Source organism: Heterocephalus glaber, unplaced genomic scaffold, assembly GCF_053883595.1.
Source record: "Heterocephalus glaber isolate CG9 unplaced genomic scaffold, H.glaber_assembly_v1.0 deba00001755, whole genome shotgun sequence".
NCBI classification, from domain to species: domain Eukaryota; kingdom Metazoa; phylum Chordata; class Mammalia; order Rodentia; family Bathyergidae; genus Heterocephalus; species Heterocephalus glaber.
In genome coordinates, this window is record NW_028258453.1 from 2,839,420 (window position 1) to 2,858,744 (window position 19,325).

The 19,325-nt window shown below is 44.1% G+C and overlaps 1 long non-coding RNA gene across 3 annotated transcripts in view; it reads left to right on the plus strand.

The window, feature by feature from the left end:
- LOC101708188 (uncharacterized) overlaps positions 1-19,325 on the plus strand; it is a 392,264-nt gene that overhangs the window by 267,439 nt on the left and 105,500 nt on the right. For 2 of the 3 annotated variants that reach the window (XR_015447370.1, XR_015447371.1), the window contains one exon: positions 14,867-14,997. The exons of the other annotated variant lie outside the window; for it this stretch is intronic. This is a non-coding gene — a long non-coding RNA (uncharacterized LOC101708188). The remainder of the gene's footprint in view (positions 1-14,866; positions 14,998-19,325) is intronic. 3 annotated transcript variants of the gene reach the window in all.

A 19,325-nucleotide genomic window follows, 5' to 3' on the forward strand; every position in this document is an offset into this window, starting at 1 on the left:
CTATGGCATGATCATGAACTATGACATCTGATGCCTTAAAAAGTTTCAAATTTTGAAACATTTCATGGTATCCAACATTTCTAATGAAAAGTTTAATGCTAGTCTCATTTTATGCCATTCTGTGTGACAGTTTTTAAAAATTTATGTTTTTAGGGGGTGGTTTTTCTTATTACCCTACATTTATCCTTGTTTTCTGAAATATGATCATTGTGTTCCAGGTGGAGGTCTTTTCTCTCTGACCTGCTTAGCACTTGGGGAACTCCTTTATCTGAATACAGTATTCCTTCAAACATGAGAAATTTTCATTTTTTCTTTGATTGCTGCATGTCCTATCCTCAAACTCCTATTGGACTGATGTTGGAACTTCCAAGAATACACTTTACTTTTCAGTTCCACGTGTGTCCCTCTTTTGCATTTCTTTCTAGTAGTATTGCCACATTGCAAGCCATGGCAAACCGAGTGGCTTAAAGTGATGGTTATATTTCATGATTCTGAGGTGGATGAGGTTGTTTCTGCTCTATGTCATGTTGAGTGGTCCTTCAGTGGCTGTATTTCTCTGGAATCTCCTCCAGCACTGAGCTTCTTTTCCCTGCAGCTTCTCTCTTCATGATTCATTCCCATATCCTTTTCATTTGACCTTTTCCCCAACAGGGTCACCTGGGGTTTCTTAGAGCTTGGCAAGTATGTTTCAAGGGGAAGAACTTTAAGAAGACAAGCCTTGGTTGCATCAACCTGCCAGTGTTTCATAGGTCTAAGCAAGCCACATGCCCATACCTGAGCCAATGTAGAGGATTACTTTATATAATAGTCTGCTTTCTGTTTGTGTGACAAATAAAGGAGATAGACAATTAAAAGAGGAAAGATTTATTTTGGTTCATGGTTTCAGAGGTTTTAGTTCATGGCTTCTAGATCTTGTCACCTAGTATGGTACAGTACATAATGGCAGCAGGAAAGACATCCCCTCCAAGGTAATATGCCCAATGGCCTAAATTTCTTTCATTAGGCCCCGCATTGTGAAGGTTCTATCACCTCCCAATAACCACAGACAGCCACCAAGCCTTCAAAACATGGCCTTTGGGTAATATTTGATGTCCAAACCATAAGGTTCTAGAAAGACATAAGAGCTAAGAAGGGGTGTGGTTCTGGTAGCTGTTGATGTAATAACAGTTAACCAAAATTGGAGTACTGATAGCTCATTCTTTAGATGCAAGACTTTTACTATCTCTCCTGAGGTTTTAATCCCCACCTGAGCCACTGCTCAGCTTCTTTTAGTGCTCACTTTCTCTGGTCTGCTCCAAGGGGCACATGTCCTTGGCTGGCTGTGGTGGAGGGGCCCACTTCCTTAGCTTCCTGGAGTTTAAGCTCCTCAATTAGACCTGTGAGAGCTTTGCAGCTCCCTTGCTCATCTGCTATCTTTTGTTTCACAGTCCCACAGAGTTCCAGCCTACACCTGTATTGTTTCAGGAGGCAGCATCCTTGTTTTCCCTGGCTGCCCCCTCCAAACTTCTGCCTTCCTTCTCTCCCTCATTGGAGATGTGAGGCTGTCCTTTGAGAAATAGAAATTGAGTTTCTTCCAGAAATGGGTTTACTTTTATCTTTTTTTCCCCAAAAGATGTTTCACTAAGTCTTCATGATTTAAATTATCACACTTTAATTATATTTAGCAAATATTTGTTGAATGGCTCAATTAATGTGCAAGAATTTATTGGTTGGGTTTAATGAAATCTGTTGTCACAAGCATTAGTGCAGAGAGTACCCTCGGAGGTCATCTAGACTAGTGATTCTCAACCTGCTTTGCAGATAGCACTGGTTTCTTGGGGCACCTGTTGTGAAGCCCAGCTTTCTTAGTATTTCACAGATGAATTTTGAGGTACATGTGGTGCTTGATTCTATGGCTCCATCTTGCACCCTCAGTTGTTTGTCTTTATGTTTGAACCAATTCCTAGTCAGCAGTTCCAAGTACCATTTCTTCATGTTTCTGCACAGGTGGGCCTTCCTAGCAACTACTTTCAAATTCAATTTTTCTGAAACATCAGCCAGAACTCCTCCACATGCCCAATGGAGTTAAAAGCTCCTTGGGTGTGTTTTCAAATCCTTCTGTTTGAGCTCCTATCAAGCTGCTTTGTAATCTCTCATGTCTTGTTTGGCTGGGCCACATGACTGTAAGGGCAGGGACCATTGTAGGTATCCAGGTGGTACCACATTGTTAGCCATGCTGCCTGGCACATGGTATTCACATAGCCACTATAATCTAAGCAAGTGACTATAATAATGTGCTTCATAAGAAATCTACAAACTTCAAAGGGGACTTTCCATCATGAGCAGAAATATAAATACTGTATTATGAGGAGTGAATTTACTGTCATAAACTAGAATTTGAAAAAGAAATTCCAACTGAAAAAAGTTCTGCTACCAAAAAGTCTGCAAAGCTTGGCCTGGGACAGTGTTTTCATTTCAGGTCCAGAATGGATTTCAGAATGAGAGGTAACTTATGAAGTGTCAGATCTTCATGATGACAGTTGGAGCTAGGTCATCAACCTGACTTCTATGGTGCAGCCTCTAAGATGGGCTGGGTGGCATTGCTGCTGCACATGACCTTCCTTCTCTAGCCCTGAAATATTACTCCTTGTGTTTTGTGTGCAACCCTCCAGATTGTGCCCACTGAGCCCTGACTATCTCCTAACCAAGCCAGAATGGAGACTGTCTCTAGCCAAGTTCTCTCAACAGTTCTGTGTCCTAGGATGCTTGATCACTAATGCAGTGAGACCTGTCAGAAAAGGCACAGCAATTCTATCCACACTATGTTGATCCTTTGAAGCAGGTCTGCTCTCTCTGGAGCAGATTTCAAAGCCCTTGCTTCATGTGTATCAAGTGTCTTGTGAGTTTCTCATCACAGTTAAGAGAGATCACAGGGTGCTTTTGTCATTCTGTTTTATAGCAACAATGAGACTGGAGAAGTGACATAAGATGTCTGTCTTAGTTACTTTTCTTGTTGCTGAGACAAAATACCTGATACCCAAAGTTAAAGAAGGAAAGGTTTATTTTGATTCACAGCTTATAGAGGTTTTAGTGAGTAATCAGCTGGCTCCAAGGCAGGGTGGAGTGGTAGAGGGGCATCACAGAGGAGAAATAGTTCATGGTGGAGAGAAGGCACCAAAAGCAGCTAGCAGCAAGTGACAGCAGCAGCCCTCTTTCTGTCCCTTATAGTCCATCCAGGCTACATGCCCTTAGGGTGGGTAATAACCAGGGTAGGCCTTCCTGTTATCTACACTCAGAACTATGCCAGACCAATCAGTGGAATAATTTAGTAATCACACACCCTTGATCCCAGCATCACACATGCTAGATCCAGCCCCACCTATGCCTCTGAAAAGCCCCACCTATGCCTGTATGAGGCTTTGAGGGGACATCTAGATATAAGCCATAACAATGCCCAAAGTGGGACTTAGTGAAGAGGTCTCTCCTGGGATTGCACTGCTGCTTGCTGAGCAGCTTAACTGGTGCCATTGTTGGTTTGGCAAGAGACAAACTGTGGCACAAAACAAATCAGCACAAAGCAAAAGGAGTTTGTGTCTGGAGCAAGATGTCAAATAGGGCCTTACATGTCTTTGGTATTCAAGGAGAGAAGCAACCCGCTTGCCAGGCAGTGCTGCAGTTACCCCAGGGAGGCTGTCCCTCTATGGGGCATCTTCTGGAGGCCTTCTTGCTCCCACAGGTCCTCACCTGCCCAGGGATTCTGTCACTCACCATCCAGCAGTTCATAGGCTTCTTACCAGGACCCTGTCCACTGACTTCAGTGCCATCTTCCCCAATCTGATCCTCCTCCTAGAATCAACTCTCTTGGTCTTGCAGCACTGTGGCCTTTTGAATAAAGACTAATTTGGCATAGATAAGGTGGCTTGGCATGTCACGCAGTCCTGAGTTAAGATACAGGACCCTTGAGAACCAGGCAAGGTCAGAGGGGACACTTGGAGCATAGGGCATGGGTGAGATCTGCAGCATCTGTCAATGGACATGCAGCTTGGAGAGGAAAGCATACCTAGGAAAACTCAAGTTTCAATTTACTATTTTATCAATCCAATGGATGCAATTTTGCCCCTGCTGTAGAAATCCTATTGCTTTATAATAAACTCCTGCTTATGGAAGTGAAATGGGAGTGCAGAGTGTGCGACTACGCTACTGTGCTTGTGGCTAATATTTGGTGGAGGTTGGGAAATTACTATGGGAAGCTTGATGTCCTGCATTCTGTGGTGACATTTCTCAGCAGAGCCCACACCTGCACCTCCCTCATGCCACCACGTGATGTCGCACCTCCCTTCCTCAGAGCTGGTGCTCCTGGAGCCTGGGCGCTGCGAGTCTGGGAGAAGAGAATTTGATATGATTTAGCTGGGTTAAAAAAGCTGGATGCTTCTCCATAGAAGGTGGGAGCGCCCACAAAGGAAGCAACATCCATTTGCCTCAGAGATCCCTCCAACACAGAGCCGCCGTCTCCAGAGGCTTAAATGAAAAGGGTTGCGACCCTAGAATTTGGTGTTCAGCTAAATTGTTGTTGATGTGTGAAGCCATAAAAAAAAAAAAGACATTTTCAGAAATGCAATGGTTTAGAAAGTGTGCCTCTTTCTTATGTGTCCTGGAAACTGCTTTAGATGTATTTCGGCTGACTAAGAGATAAATCAAATCAAGGATTCAAAAGCAGATGATATTGTATGCTGCAAAGAAATTCTGAGTGTGTTCCAAAGAGTATATAAATGGTACAAGCCACATTTTCTGACTGGAAATGACAGAATGGGGAAAAAACCCAAACCTATAATAAATGGAATAAAACATAATTTTCATAAATAACTGCTGAAAGAAAGATGAAATAGAAATGAAATTATAGCATATTTCCATGTCTACTGCATCTTCTTCTGCCTCCTGTGTGAGGAGATCAGCAGGGTCTATTGAAAGCCTGGCCTTTGTTTGGCCACTTTGGAACCTTTCAGGATCTAGGCCAGAAGCCCAGAGAGGGAATAAGCCCCAGAGGTCTGCCAGTCCTCCTGGCTGTTGTTTGCAGCATTGCCTACTCCAACTAGCACCTCTTCCCAGGGCCACCTTCTTTCACTTCACCTCTTCATCCCTTTCCCAGCCAGCTCCTCTGGTGATTGTTACAGCCCATAAGCCTGGCACTCACCAGTGAGCTGGACTGTGCTTGCATACAAGGCTGACCCACTCAGTGCCAAGGCCACAAGTGCTTAGAATGTGGCTGTGTCTCCCAGAGCAGCTCTGCTGTCCCCAGGGGTATCCACGGAAGAGAACTACCTGGTGTCCTGAGCCTCACATGAAGGCAGGGCTCCCAGTTGGGTTACCCTGAACTCTCCAGCTGCAGAAGCAGTGGCTTTGGAGCAGGTGCCTTTGGAGAACCCTGGTCCCACTCCATCCTGCAGCAGCTGCAGTTCCTCTGCAAGAATGTGACCTGTGGTTTGGAAAGGGAACCCCCATGCTGCTGTATCTTCATCCACTCTGCTTTTACAGGCCTGCCTCCTCCTTGCTCTTCTTGCCTTCAACTTCACACCTCTCCTTGACTTTCTGAATGTCACTGAGGTTGATCTTCCTCCAACACCAACGTGACTGAGTCTCTATCTTTTAAATTCCTCAGTGCTTGCCCATTTTCCCTCTGGACAGCATTCACATGCCTCCCAGAGGCCATGGGATTCTCTGAGTCTCTGCAAGGCTCATTTTGCTACTCTTTCCTTTCTATCTCCTTTCTCCAGTATCTCTGAATGACTTGGTCTTTCTTGCTGCCAGCTATTATGTATGCTTTTCTCCCTGGTTGTCTTATCAGACACCTATATTCCTTTTTATCGGGTGAGCAGCTGGTTCTCACACTACAGTTTCTGCTCAGGCATTGCTTTCAGCAAAGCCTTCCCTGTTCCCTGAGGCCTAGCTCAGGTGGCCCTTCTGAGGTCTGCAGACACGTTCTTCCTCCTTCCTCACAGCAGGTAGCACATCAGACCAGAATTGCTTATTTTCAGATACACTCCTCTCCTTTGTCCAAACAAACCATACACCCTATTAGGGCAGAAACTTCCTTCTAGTTGCTTTTTGTTTGTTTATATCAGCTACCTACTCATGTGCTTGACATGTGCCTCGTGTGCAATAGATGCCTGCAGAATCCCTGAACTAACGGTAAGTGTTGCTCTCACTGTAGAAGAGTGGCAGCATGTTGGAGGTTGGGCACTTGTTGAGCTCCGGGGCCCTCCTGAGAGAGCTGGTCACATTTGCCAGACAGCTCTGTGACCATCCAGCTTTGTCCAGGGATCCCTGGAAGTGTGCATGGAGAGGGGATGATATGTGAGTGGAAGATATGTGAGTGGAAGCAGTGTTCCCTAGGTGAACCACACTTTGCACAGTGCTCAGATGTGGCCCTATCTATATGCAAACGCCTTTGACATTTAATCAGAACCCACAGCCAGGCCATTCTCAAAAATCACAACCACTTCCCTGAGGAGTTTTGTGTTCTTGAACTGAAAAGGTCCAGAGTGGCTGAGTAGGACATTGAAACATTTACTTTCTTTTGTTTCTGTTTGTGTCAGAACTCTGTAGAGGTGGGTGGTTCGGGCTGTGCCAAATAGACTGTGCCCAGGTTGGGGAAACTAGTTCTTGCTCCTTTTTAAGTTGCACATGGTCAACAAAGATCAAAAGAAATGGACACAGTGGCAGGGAATTTTGGGGTCCCCTAGATTCCATTTCTTATCCCATGGCTCAAGGACCAATGAGTTTTGGAAAGCAGGATGTGGATGGCAGGGAGGTGTGTCTCTTCCAAGACTGGTAGCTGAGCACCTCCTCAGATCTCCCTGCCACCTCACTCATGCCTTGTTAGCTAGGAAGATGTAGCAGATGCAGCACAGAGCTCCAAAGCCTCTGAGGCTCCTGACATCCAGCGGATGGAAGAGCAGCCAGATGGAAGGTGCTGGGGCTTTGAAGCATCACATGGTGCAGAGCAGCTCAGGCTCATGCCTCCTCCCTGGGCAACTCTGTGTGGTCTGTGATGTGAGTAAGAGACGAGCATTGGCATCATGAAGCCGCTGAGGTTTGGGGTTATTTGTGAAAATGCCAAGCCTACTCTAACACAGCAGCCTTCTAGCTTCAATCACCCCCAGATGTTACTCCAGATCTAGTGCTCTGAATTTCCAATTTTACTCTAGGTACTTACAAGACGAAGTCAAGAGCACGCAGAAGCCTGGGTGGTCCTGAGTTGGTAGACACTGGCTGTTCAAGGGAGCAGCAGGGCCTTGAGTGACATCATTTCTCTGTTACTGTGACATGCCAGGGTCCACAGGAAGTTGTTTCCCGAATGTGGCCATAGTTTGCATGAGTGTGGCTGGCATGACACCTGTTATTTCCAGATGTGCTGGTGCTCAAGGAGAAGAAGGTTTTGCAGTGCTGGGCCCTCCCATTCCCACAGATGCCTGTGCCTCACACATCTGAGCACTGGAGGCCATTAGTAGGGGACACACCTGCCCATATCATGGGACACACCTGCTGTGCAAGCCACAAAAGAGAATACTGGTTCTTCTGCACTGCGTTCAGAGTTCCAGCTCAGCAATCAAATAGATGGGGGCTTGAAGGCTTGCTATGATATTTAGTAACTTTGGGCAATCTTAATAATGGTGGGTCCCGAGGCACATGGAACACGCTGAGTCAGCCCACTGCAGACAGGCAGCCACCTGGTTCCACACTACAAAGACGCAGAGGACACCAGACCATCAGACCATGGTACTGGGTCCTGCCACTCCCGGCCCAGAGGTAGGGGCTTCTGAGCTACTGTCCCACTGCTGCTGATCCAGAGGAAGGGGCTTCTTGGCCACCATCCACTCCCACTGCTCCCAGCTGAGCGGAAAGGGCTTTTGGGCCACTTTCTGTCCCACCGCTCCCAGCACAGAGGAAGGGGCTTCCAGGCCACCATCCCTCCCGCTGCTCCAAATAGCCTTGATCAAAAAAAATCTACACATAGGCATATAATTGTTAAGGTTCCAGAAACTCAACAGAAGAACAAAGTTCTACAAGCAGTTAGAGAAAAGAAACAAATCACATACAAAGGAAAGCCCATCAGAATCACAGCAGACTTCTCAACACAAACTATCAAGGCAAGAAGAGCTTGGAGTGACATATTCAAAGCCCTAAAAGAAAACAGCCTCCAACCCAGATTGATGTACCCTGCAAAACTATCTTTCAAAATTGATGGAGAAATAAGATACTTTTATGATAAAGAGCACCTTAGGAACTTCATGAATACCAAACCTGCACTCCAAAAAATTTTACACAATATCCTGGGAACAGACAATGAGGTTCACAAGCCCAGGAAGCAAAGCAGAATGAACCCATCTGGCATGACAAGAAATTCAATGTAGAGGGGGGAGAATCCAACAAAAAGAAAAAGTCATGGCAATGACAAGTCAATACGTTTCAGTTATAACCACCAGTGTTAATGGTCTCAATTCACCAATCAAAAGAAACAAACTGGGAGAATGGGTCAAGAAGCAAAATCCAACAATATGCTGCATACAAGAAACACACTTAATTCAAAAGGAAACTTATAGACGGAAAGTTAAAGGGTGGAAAACAATAGTCCATGCAACAGGAACCCGAAAAAAAAGCAGGAGTAGCTATCTTCTTTGCAGATCAAGTAGATTTCAAACCAACACTGATTAAGAGAGATGAAGAAGGACACTACATCCTTATAAAGGGAACAATCTAAGAGGAAGAGATGACAATCATAAATATCTATGCACCAAATACTAGTGCGCTCAACTATATAAAACAAATACTAACAGACATGAAAAGTCATATATGTACTAATACTATTGTAGTGGGGGGCCTCAACACCCCACTGTTACAAATAGATAGATCAACTAGACAAAAAATAAGTAATGAAATACTAGAACTCAATCAAACTCTTGAACAAATGAACTTAACATGTTTACAGAGTCTTCCACCCCACAAAATCAGAATACACGTTCTTCTCAGCTGCACATGAGTCATTCTCTAAAATAGACCACACATACTCGTGCATAGAACATGTTTAAATGAGTTCAAAGGAACTGAAGTTATCCCCTGTATATTATCAGACCATAGTGTGATGGAATTGGAGATCCATAGCAAAAGAAACTCAAAAAATTTCATAAACATGTGGAAATTGAACAACACACTTCTGAATAACCAATGAGTCACAGAGGAAATTAAAGAAGAAATCAGACAGTTCCTTCAATTAAATGACAATGTCAATACAACATATCAGAATCTATGGGACACAATGAAAGCAGTCTTATGAGGGAAATTCATAGCAGTGAATATGCATATTAAGAAAACAGAATGACCCCAAGTAAACAACCTAATGCTGCACCTCAAGCTTCTAGAAAAAGCAGAGCAGGACAACCCCAGAGCTCATACAAGGGAGGAAATTATAAAGATCAGAGGAGAAATCAATACAATGGAGACTAAGAGAATGATACAAAAAAATCAATAAAGCCAAGAGTTGGTTCTTCGAAAGAATCAACAAAATTGACAAACCTTTAGCCAACCTTATCAGAAAAAGGAAAGAAAAGGCCCAATCCATGCAAATTAAGAATGAAAAGGCTGAAATTACAACAGACCCAGCAGAAATCCAGAGGATCATCAATACCTACTTCCAGAACCTATACGCCAATAAGATGGAAAACACAGAAGAAACGGACAGATTCCTAGATATATATGAATTACCAAAGTTGAACGAAGAAGACCTAAAAATTCTAAACAACCCAATATCAACTAATGAAATTGAAAACATAATTAAAAACTTATCAACTGAGAAAAGCCCGGACCCTGATGGCTTCACTGCTGAATTCTACAAGACATTTAGAGAGGAACTGCTGCCACTACTGTTTAAACTCTTCAATGAAATTGAAAGGGAAGCAATACTCCCAAATTCGTTCCTAGAAGCAAGCATCACTTTGATCCCCAAAGCAGAGAAAGACCCAACTGAAAAGGAGAACCATAGGCCAATCTCACTAATGAACAGAGATGCAAAAATTCTTCATAAGATACTGGCAAATAGAATGCAGAAGATCATCAAGAAGATCATACACTCTGATCAAGTGGGATTCATCCCAGGGATGCAGGAATGGTACAACATATGAAAATCAACCAATCTAATACACTATATCAACAGAGCCAAGGACAAAAACCATATGATTATCTCCATAGATGCAGAAAAAGCATTTGACAAAATCCAACATGCATTTATCATCAAAACCCTACAAAAAATTGGAATAGATGGTCTCTACCTCAAACTGATAGAAGCCATCTATGAAAAACCAACAGCCAATATCATACTAAATGGTCAAAAACTGAAATCCTTCACACTCAAATCAGGAACAAGACAAGGATGTCCACTATCACCACTCTTGTTCAATATAGTTCTGGAAACATTAGCCACAGCAATTAGACAAGAGAAAAAAATAAAAGGAGTAAAGATAGGAAATGAAGAAGTCAAATTGTCATTATTTGCAGATGACATGATACTCTATATAGAAGACCCCAAGAACCCCACCAAAAGTCTGCTAGACTTAATAATCCAATTCAGTCAAGTAGCTGGTTACAAGGTCAACACACAAAAATCAATAGCTTTCCTCTACACGAATGAGAGACTTATTGAGAGAGAAATAGGGCAAATAATTCCTTTTACAATAGAATCCAAAAAACTGAAATATCTAGGAATCAACCTAATGAAAGAAATCAAATACCTCTTCTCTGAAAAGTATAGCACTCTGAAAAGAGAGATTGAAGATGATATCAGAAAATAGACAGACATCCCCTGTTCCTGGGTAGGAAGGATTAATATAGTGAAAATGGCCATACTTCCAAAACTGCTATATAGATTTAATGCAATTCCAATTGAGATCCCAGCAGCATACTTCATGGACCTTGAGAAAACAATCCAAAAATTCATTTGGAACAAGAAGACACCCAGAATAGCAAAAGCAATTCAGGTTAACAGAGACATGTCAGGGGGTATCACAATCCCCAACCTGCAACTCTACTACAAAGCTACTGTGATAAAAACAGCATGGTACTGGCAAAGAAACAGACCTGAGGACCAGTGGAACAGACAAGAAGATGCAGAAACAATGCCAGACATACTCAGCCATCTCATCTTCAATAAAGGAGCCAAACACCCTCACTGGAGGAAAGATAGCCTCTTTAATAAATGGTGCTGGAAAAATTGGGTTTCAACTTGCCAAAGATTAAAACTAGACCTATATCTCTCACCATGCACTAAACTAAAATCAAATTGGATTAAAGATCTAAATATTAAAATAGAAACTCTGAACCAGTTGGAACAGAGGTTAGGTAGAACTCTTGAAGACATCAGTGTAGGAAAAGATTTTATGAACAAAACCTCAGTTGCCCGTTAACTAGCACAAACAATCAACAAGTGGAATCTCTTCTTATTAAAAAGCTTCTGCACAGCAAGGAAATCCCCAGCAGTGTGAAGAGACAACCCACAATGTGGGAAGAAATCTTCACCTGCTCTTCCTCAGACAAAGGTCTACTATCTCAAATCTATAAAGAACTTAAAAAGATCGGACCTCCCAAATTTAAAGACCCAATCCAAAAATGGGCATCTGAAATGAACAGACATTTCGTAGACAAAGAAGTAGAAATAGTAAATAAATACATGAAAAAGCGTTCAACATCATTGGCCATTCAAGAGATGCAAATGAAAACATCGCTGAGATTCCACCTAACCCCAGAAAGAATGGCTGCTATCATGAAATCAACCAATAACAAATGCTGGCGGGGCCATGCAGAAAGAGGAACCCTGCTTCACTGCTGGTGGGAGTGTAGACTGGTGCAACCACTGTGGAAATCAGTATGGAGATACCTCAAAGAACTAGGACTGAAAGTCCCATTTGACCCTGCTATTCCATTGCTGGGGGTCTTCCCCAAAGAATTGAAAGAATCATACCACAGTGATATATGTGCACCCATCTTCATAGCAGCACAGTTTGTGATAGCTAAAACTTGGAAGCAGCCCAAATGCCCATCAACTGGAGACTGGAAAAAGACAATGTGGGTTGTTTTAAAAATAAAATGGAGTACTACTCAGCCATAAAAAAAGAGAAATTAGAGACATTTATAGCTAAGTGGATGCACATTGAGGCCATACTCTTAAGTGAAGTAAATAGGATGCACATGTATTAATACCAAATAGTTTCTCTGGTGTGAGAAGCTGAAAGTGTAAATAAGGCCTAAAATGTATAATAGGTAATGAAATAGGAAGAAAGGGGGCAAAGGGGAAGGAAGTGGGAGGGCTAGGGGAAAGGATAGAAGGGAATGGGGTTAATATGAGAATATGGAAAAATAGGAACAAAATCTTTGTAAATAGGGAGGACTGGAGGGGTTGAAGGGAGGGCTGGGCAAGGGTGAAAAATAAGAACCAAGAGAGACTATGTAAAGGTGCAAATTTCCAATGATGAATGTCATTATATTGTATACCTAAAATGTACCAATGATTAGAATGAATAATCGATAATGCAAAATAGGAAGAAAAGGTCCAAAGGGGTAGGGGTAATGGGAGGGGTAGGGGAAAGGAAAGAAGAGAAAGGAAAAATGATTGAAATGGAAAAAATGGAAATAAAGTCTTTGTAAATCGGAAAGGGTGGAGGGGGTGAAGGGAGGGCTAGGAATGGGGGAAAAATAAGAACCAAGATGCATTATGTAAAGGTACAGTTCCCAATGAGAAATGTAATTGTGTTTTATACCTACAATGTACCAATAAAAGAATTTAACAGCAACGACAAAAAAAATGGTGTCATTTGTCATTTCTCTACTCTTATATATGTAGAAATGTGAAAATGTATGTAAAAGTTCTTTATAATTATCTCTGTATATAGATAGAAATATCTATGCAGATTTCTATATATAGAGAGATATAATTGGCACATTTTCCTGCCCTCAGTACAGTGTCTAGTATGTAATTTACATCCTAAATACACGTTTTCTCTGTCCATGGAAAGAAATATAACTACAGCAACCACTCATTGAGTTCTCTTGGTAGGCTCATTCCATTTTAGAGGAGGACATGAGGCAGAGTAATGTACTTTCTGCAGTTCAAGGAGCTGTAGTGTTGGAAGTGAGTTTTGAATTCACAGCATCAGAAATCCCTGATGATAAAGGGTCAGAAAGTTGAGGTGGAGGAGGGGAACAATGAGAACATTGGTGACACCATCTCTCTGTGGGGCCTCTGGTCACAGGAAGACTTCGCTGTGCCTCTGCTTGCTCCTTTCTCTCTGGCTTCTGTGGTACCCACCTTGGTCACTGAAGGGTCCTCAGAAGGGGGCCTCTCTCAGCTTTGTGTGGTGGTCCTGTCTTCCCTGCAATTGTGCAGGGACCTGGCATGGGGAGGAGACTGCAGATTGGGGCTGCCCTGTGAGCAGCACCCTCCCCCATATGTGCCACCTACAGCTGCCTTCAGGAAAGTGGCACTTCTGCTTTGGAGGATGTAGAGGTTCATTCCCTCCCTGCTTTTCTATGGCATTTGTGAATGGAGAAGCCAGGGCTGCCCATCCACCAACTACCCACTGCCTGAGGTTCATGGCCCACCTGCCCAACTCCTCTTCTAAGCAGCAGGGTCAGCTACTTTATGATCTGGGCAAGCCTCTCTAGGGACCATGGCAGCACCTGCAATGGTGGAAATTAACCCAGGGGCACCTTCCTGGTCCTGGCCCTCAGAAAGGGCTACTTTGCATGGATACTGTGCTGGGCACATGATGGGCAACCACAATAGGCCCTGTCTGTCCCAGAACTATAGTGTCCATCTGGAATGATGGTGGCTGCTTTTGGCTCAGTGCCACCCAGCATTCAACATGTGAACAGCCATCTCCTGGGCATGGCATTTGCCTTCCCCTGGTGCCATGAGTCCAGCTCAGAGTCTGTTGTTGGAGTAGTGTGTGCCTTGGGTGCCAGATATCAGAGCCACTGGCGTGGGATGCATTGTGTTCTCCCAATGTTTGCTCAGTTTGAGGCCTTAACTCAAAATGTGGCTGTATTTGGAGATAAGGCTCTTATGGGTCCATTTCAAGTTAAATGAGGTCATGGTGTAGGGCTCTGATCCAATAGGATTAGTGTCCTGACAGAGACTGGAGCTGAGCCTCTCTCCATGACAATTTATTGAAGAAAAGCACAGAGAGAAGCTAGGCATCCAGGAAGAGAACGCTACCCATTACTTGACCATGTGGCACTGGGTCTTGGACTGTCAGTCTCCAGAACAATGAGCAATGAATATCTGTTTCTTAAGGCGCTTAGTTGTGGCATTGTATTATGACAACCTGGAGAGAGTAGGCAGACACTTTCATCTGCAGCAGAAATTTGGTGTTTTTGATGTGTGGGCTCTGTGGTAAGTGCTTCACTATCCCAATGTTATTGATTTTCTCCATCACAGAGTTATCTGCCATTACCCAGGGCCTCTCCGCTGTGCCCATCTCACTGCAGAAGCATGATCCTTGGTTTCTGTGGCACACTTATCTTTATGTTCATAGTGAGGATGAACCACTGGCAAGCCAGCCCTTAGATCCAGTCCTGTGACCATAAGCAGAAGCAGAAATTCCACAGAGACAAGACCTCATGAGCTCATTCTCCATGTAATCACAGAGCACCAGCTATTTGTGTAGGCATCATGGTAGGTTCTGGTGAAACAGCTGTAACTAGGAGAGGTGAAATTTCAGTTTTCATATACCTGAGATTCTGGTGGTGGAGAATGGTCAGACAGGATGATGTGAATAGTAATAAACACTGAAGAAAAGCAAAAGGAGGTGATGTGATTGTCACTGAGAGTCTTGTGCTTCAGGTGGTCAGAGAAGCTTTACCTGAAGAGATGACTTTTGAATGATGATTTGAACAAACAGAAAGAGACAACTGAACCAGAATCTGGGGAAAGTGGTCCAGAGCAAGAGGGAAGAGCACATGGACATCCTTAAGGTGAGATCATCCTGGAAAGCAGAAGGCTGACCTCTGCCATGGTGTACTCAGGGATCTTGCCTTGGCCATTCTTGTGGAGGAGCTGGAGTTGAAGCATTCAACTCCTAGTCCCATAGGGAATGCTGAGGGATAGCAGTGTCCTCCACACACAGGCTCTCAGGGGCCTGTGACTCCAAGAGCAAGCATGAGAGCTGAGGTGGTACCAGGCACTGGGGTTGAGTACATGGTACAGTGCAGGTAAGAGATGACTAGATAAACATATCTTATAAAAGGAGGAGGAAGAACCAACCAGTCTTCTCTCTATAGTGACAATTAATGAACTGGGCCATCACTTGTCTTTGTTATCAGTCTGTTTCGGTCAAGGACACAGGTGAGTGTAGTGAGCATGTCCCTAAGAAGTTTCCATGGATGCCTGAGGTTTCCAAAGCATAACATGAGTGGATAGCCAGTCCCTACCCTTAGCCCCAGGCAGCACCCTGCACTGGAGGCTGTTTCTAGATGATTCACCCTAAGGAGGTGTCTCTGAGCCAGGAGGCTGATATTACAGAAGGTGTTCTAGAAGGTGAAGGGAAGCTGGAGAGACTTGCTCTCCTCACTTTGATACCTATCATGCCAGACAGAAATAGCCTGGACTGTTGCTTTGCAGCTGATTTGGAAGGCGAGGCTTCCTCTAGCCTGTGCACTTGGTTCTTTGATCAAGCCCATCTCCATGATGGGGGTCATGAGGTAGGCAAGGCCAGAAAGTCATCATCTTCCTTTAGTGATGAGATGAGACTGACACAAACACTTATGTGAACTAAAAGCTTTGGGGGCTTTAGAGACCCAGGTTTGAATTCTAACACTGTGTGACCTTGAGCCTGTCGCTAAACCTCAGGACTTCAATGTCTTTATCAATTGAGCTGCTGAGAGAATTCCGAGTACTATGAGACTCGAGCTACTATGACCATTAATCATGAAATGTCAACTTGACTGGAGTAAGGAATGCCTAGCAGAGTTGTAAAGCATAGTTCTGGGTGTGTCTGTGGGCGATTGACATGTAGGCCAGGAAACTGAGGAAGGAAGACCCACCCAGATATGGGTGACACCATCCAATAGGCTTGCAGCCTGGGTGCTGCATCTTTGATCTTTCTTATTCTGTGGTTTTCTTCTTGGGGTGAGCAGCTGCTGGGTTCCAGGGCTCTCCAGTGCACAGACAGCCATGGTTGATTCCCTCATCTCTGGTCCTGTAAGCTTATTAAATAAAGCTTTTGTATAATTGCACACATTTTTTTTATCAATACTGTTCACAAGCTCCTTAGTTCCATGCTTACAACAAAGTAGACTTGACTTCCAGATCTTCCCAGTGGTCTGTGTGCACTGCTGTGAGCAGGTCATTGCCAAAACCGCTGAACCATCTGCTAATGGGTGACAATGCCTCACTTCCCACAAAGAGCCATGGGCCTGATCAGAACATGATTTATCTGCCTCCTGTTGCACCGAGGCTCCAGGGCCACCCTGGCTGTTTCCTGGCTGTGATATCACACTCACCTCTCTCCCTCCTGCTTATCTAGTGATAGATGCTGACCACTTGGAAAGAGTTCTGCTACTGAGTCAAGTGAGTTCCTCACCAGCTCAGCCTTGTGACTTGGGATCAGGGACATCTTGATCCTACCTTCAAAACAAGGTGAGGTTGAAGCTAGAAGTGGATGGCCCTCTTCCAAGGCTCATCGCTATCACTAATGCTGGGAACTACCTAAGTAGTGAGGAGCTGGCCTCCATCCACTGACTGAGGAGATGAAAGCAAACCTGTTGCCTGTGGTGACATTCAGAACTGGCAATTACCCAACACAATGCCCATCCACCCTCAAATTTAATACAGAAATCAGGTGTGTTGTGAAAGGGCCTGAAAGGCCTTTAATTTTCTCAGCTGTCTAAGGCTCCACACTGACTGGAGTGTCCCTTATACAAAAGCACTGTCCATCATGTGTTCTGCTGAATATAACACTTAGCCCAGATATGTAATCTTCCCAGACGCTCCACAATGGGGCTCAATCAAAGCTCAGACTTCTCTCCCAGCCACTCAGAACTGCCCCGCTCCTTTCCTTCTGGGAGAAAGAATGAGCCCATTGTTGTATGTTTCTTTGATGCTTATCTTTGGCCAACAGGAGATATCTGCTGCCACTAGTGAACCTAGAGGTCCTGCCCCTTAACCATGCAACCCTTGTAGTTTTCTTGGCAGAGGTGTCAATAGACTGTTACTTTCTCCAGCTCTGTTCTCTCTTTTAGCAACTAAAGTCACAAAGCCATTCTTTTGGCAAATTTGGAAATTACTGCATAAACTGGCAACTTGTGAGACTCTGAGGTCCATTAGGTCTTTCCTGTAGTCCCAGAGTGGAGTAAATTGGAACTCAGCTCCACAGGTATTAGTTTGTAATCTGAATTTAAATGCTCATTTAGATACAGCTCCACCAATGAAGGCTTATATCACAGGCAGCCTCGAGGAAATCAAAGAAGAATGAAAGTCTTTGGCCTTCCTCAGTGGTGTTTGGGGAATCACTGGAGGAAGTGCTTAAATGAAAAGAGGCTTTCAGGTGGATCTAGGTGGGTACTGTTGGTCTGTTGTTGGAATATTGCACTTTTAGTAAGAGTTTTCACAGCACAGGTGGATTGGCTCCCAGGCATGCTGAACATTGAGAGCAATCTGGTGCTGTGCCTGCAGGACAAACTGAGCAGAGGGGCAGTTCCTCACGGTGGAGTAGTGAGCTGTCTTCTTTATAGACATTTCAAGGGGCCAGGGACTCTGGGCTGACTTTGGAAGTATCTGGGATGGGTGGTATGTCAAGTTCTTCCAAGATGGCAGCCAGGAGCTGACATGGGGCAGAGTGCAGCCCAAGCAGATAGAAGGTGCCGAGATCTCACTAGAGTGTTGATGTCCAAGACATGAGGGCATATGTCCAAGCTGTATGGCTGGACAGACTGTCAGATGGACTGGGAATTGGATGTGGAGTAGCTCTCAGGCATGGGGGGCTCACTAAGACCCCAGCCCTCCAGGGTTGGTGAATTCCAGCTTCCTGATAAGCTGGTGTCCTAGACAGTATGTTGCAGGAGGCTTTGTGAGGCTAATTCTGCAGGCTGAAAGGTGGCTGCGTTGGTTAAATCCAGAAAAAGAGAAAACTGTCTCTCTTGTATAGGAAAAAAAAAATAAAGGGCCACTTGGCATATTGCTGGAGAATTATCTCATGCTGCTTAATGTGATTATAATGATTAATGTGATTATAGCAGTTTATATGTGTTGCTGGCGCCCAGAGATGAGTTTACAGCATAGGCTAATAGTCCTTAGAAACTAATGTTGTTGCTTACCATTGATTTCCTTTATGCATTTTGGTTGTATTCTTGGATCTTGTTTAAATCTACTTTCTGCACAGTCTCTACGCTAAATGTACCTCTTCCTCTTTCATTTTGCCTTTTGTTTTCATGCTCTTTTCTGATTACTGATGCACAAAAAACCACCCCAAAATTCAGTTACATAAAATGAGAATCATTTAAATACGTACACTATGGTATATGTGATGTCTCACGGCTGTGAGATTAATGGTAACTTTAAGGGCCACTGAAGCAACTTTCAGGGCCAATACTAGTTGTCATTATTCAGAAGAATGCAAGCTGGCCTAGGGATTTCCAGGAGAGGAGATCATCTCTGCACAGATGACTCTCAGATGCCTTCCAACAAAACTCACCCTTACACGAATGGCTTAAACTCTCTTAATGGAGGGTACACCTGATATCTGACTTACCCTGAGTACAGATATAAGGGGAAGAATCCTGGCCAAGTGTGAATCTGATCCCTGACTGTATCTAACTCCTATCATGGACCTCAGCTCCCATGGTGCATCTTGCCAGAGCCAGACAGACAACCTGAACATAACACAGTGTCTCAGACTCATGGTCGTCATGAGTGAGATTGACAGGGAAAAGTCATCCCTGGGGAAACTACTTCTCTAGGACCACCTGGGACCCATTTAAAGAGGCTGTAGCCTGTGTGGATATTTTCTGTTTCTTTGTCCTAGGCCTCTGTGGGGAAGAACTGAATGGTTGGGGGAAGGTTAAGATGCCCGGGGAGAAGGAATTATGTGGAAGCTTCTTCACTCCCGTATCTGACAGGCAGGAGGATGGCTGCAAGTCTAGGCTCAGAGGGACTCTCAGCTGGACTGTCCACACAAACCCATTCAGTATATTTGAGCCTGGCCATGATGGCCCAGCCTTGGGAAACACATACTACCACTACAGCCACAGCTGATGAATGAATAGTCCCTGGCCTGGTAACCTCAAGGGAAGTGAAGACAAGAGGA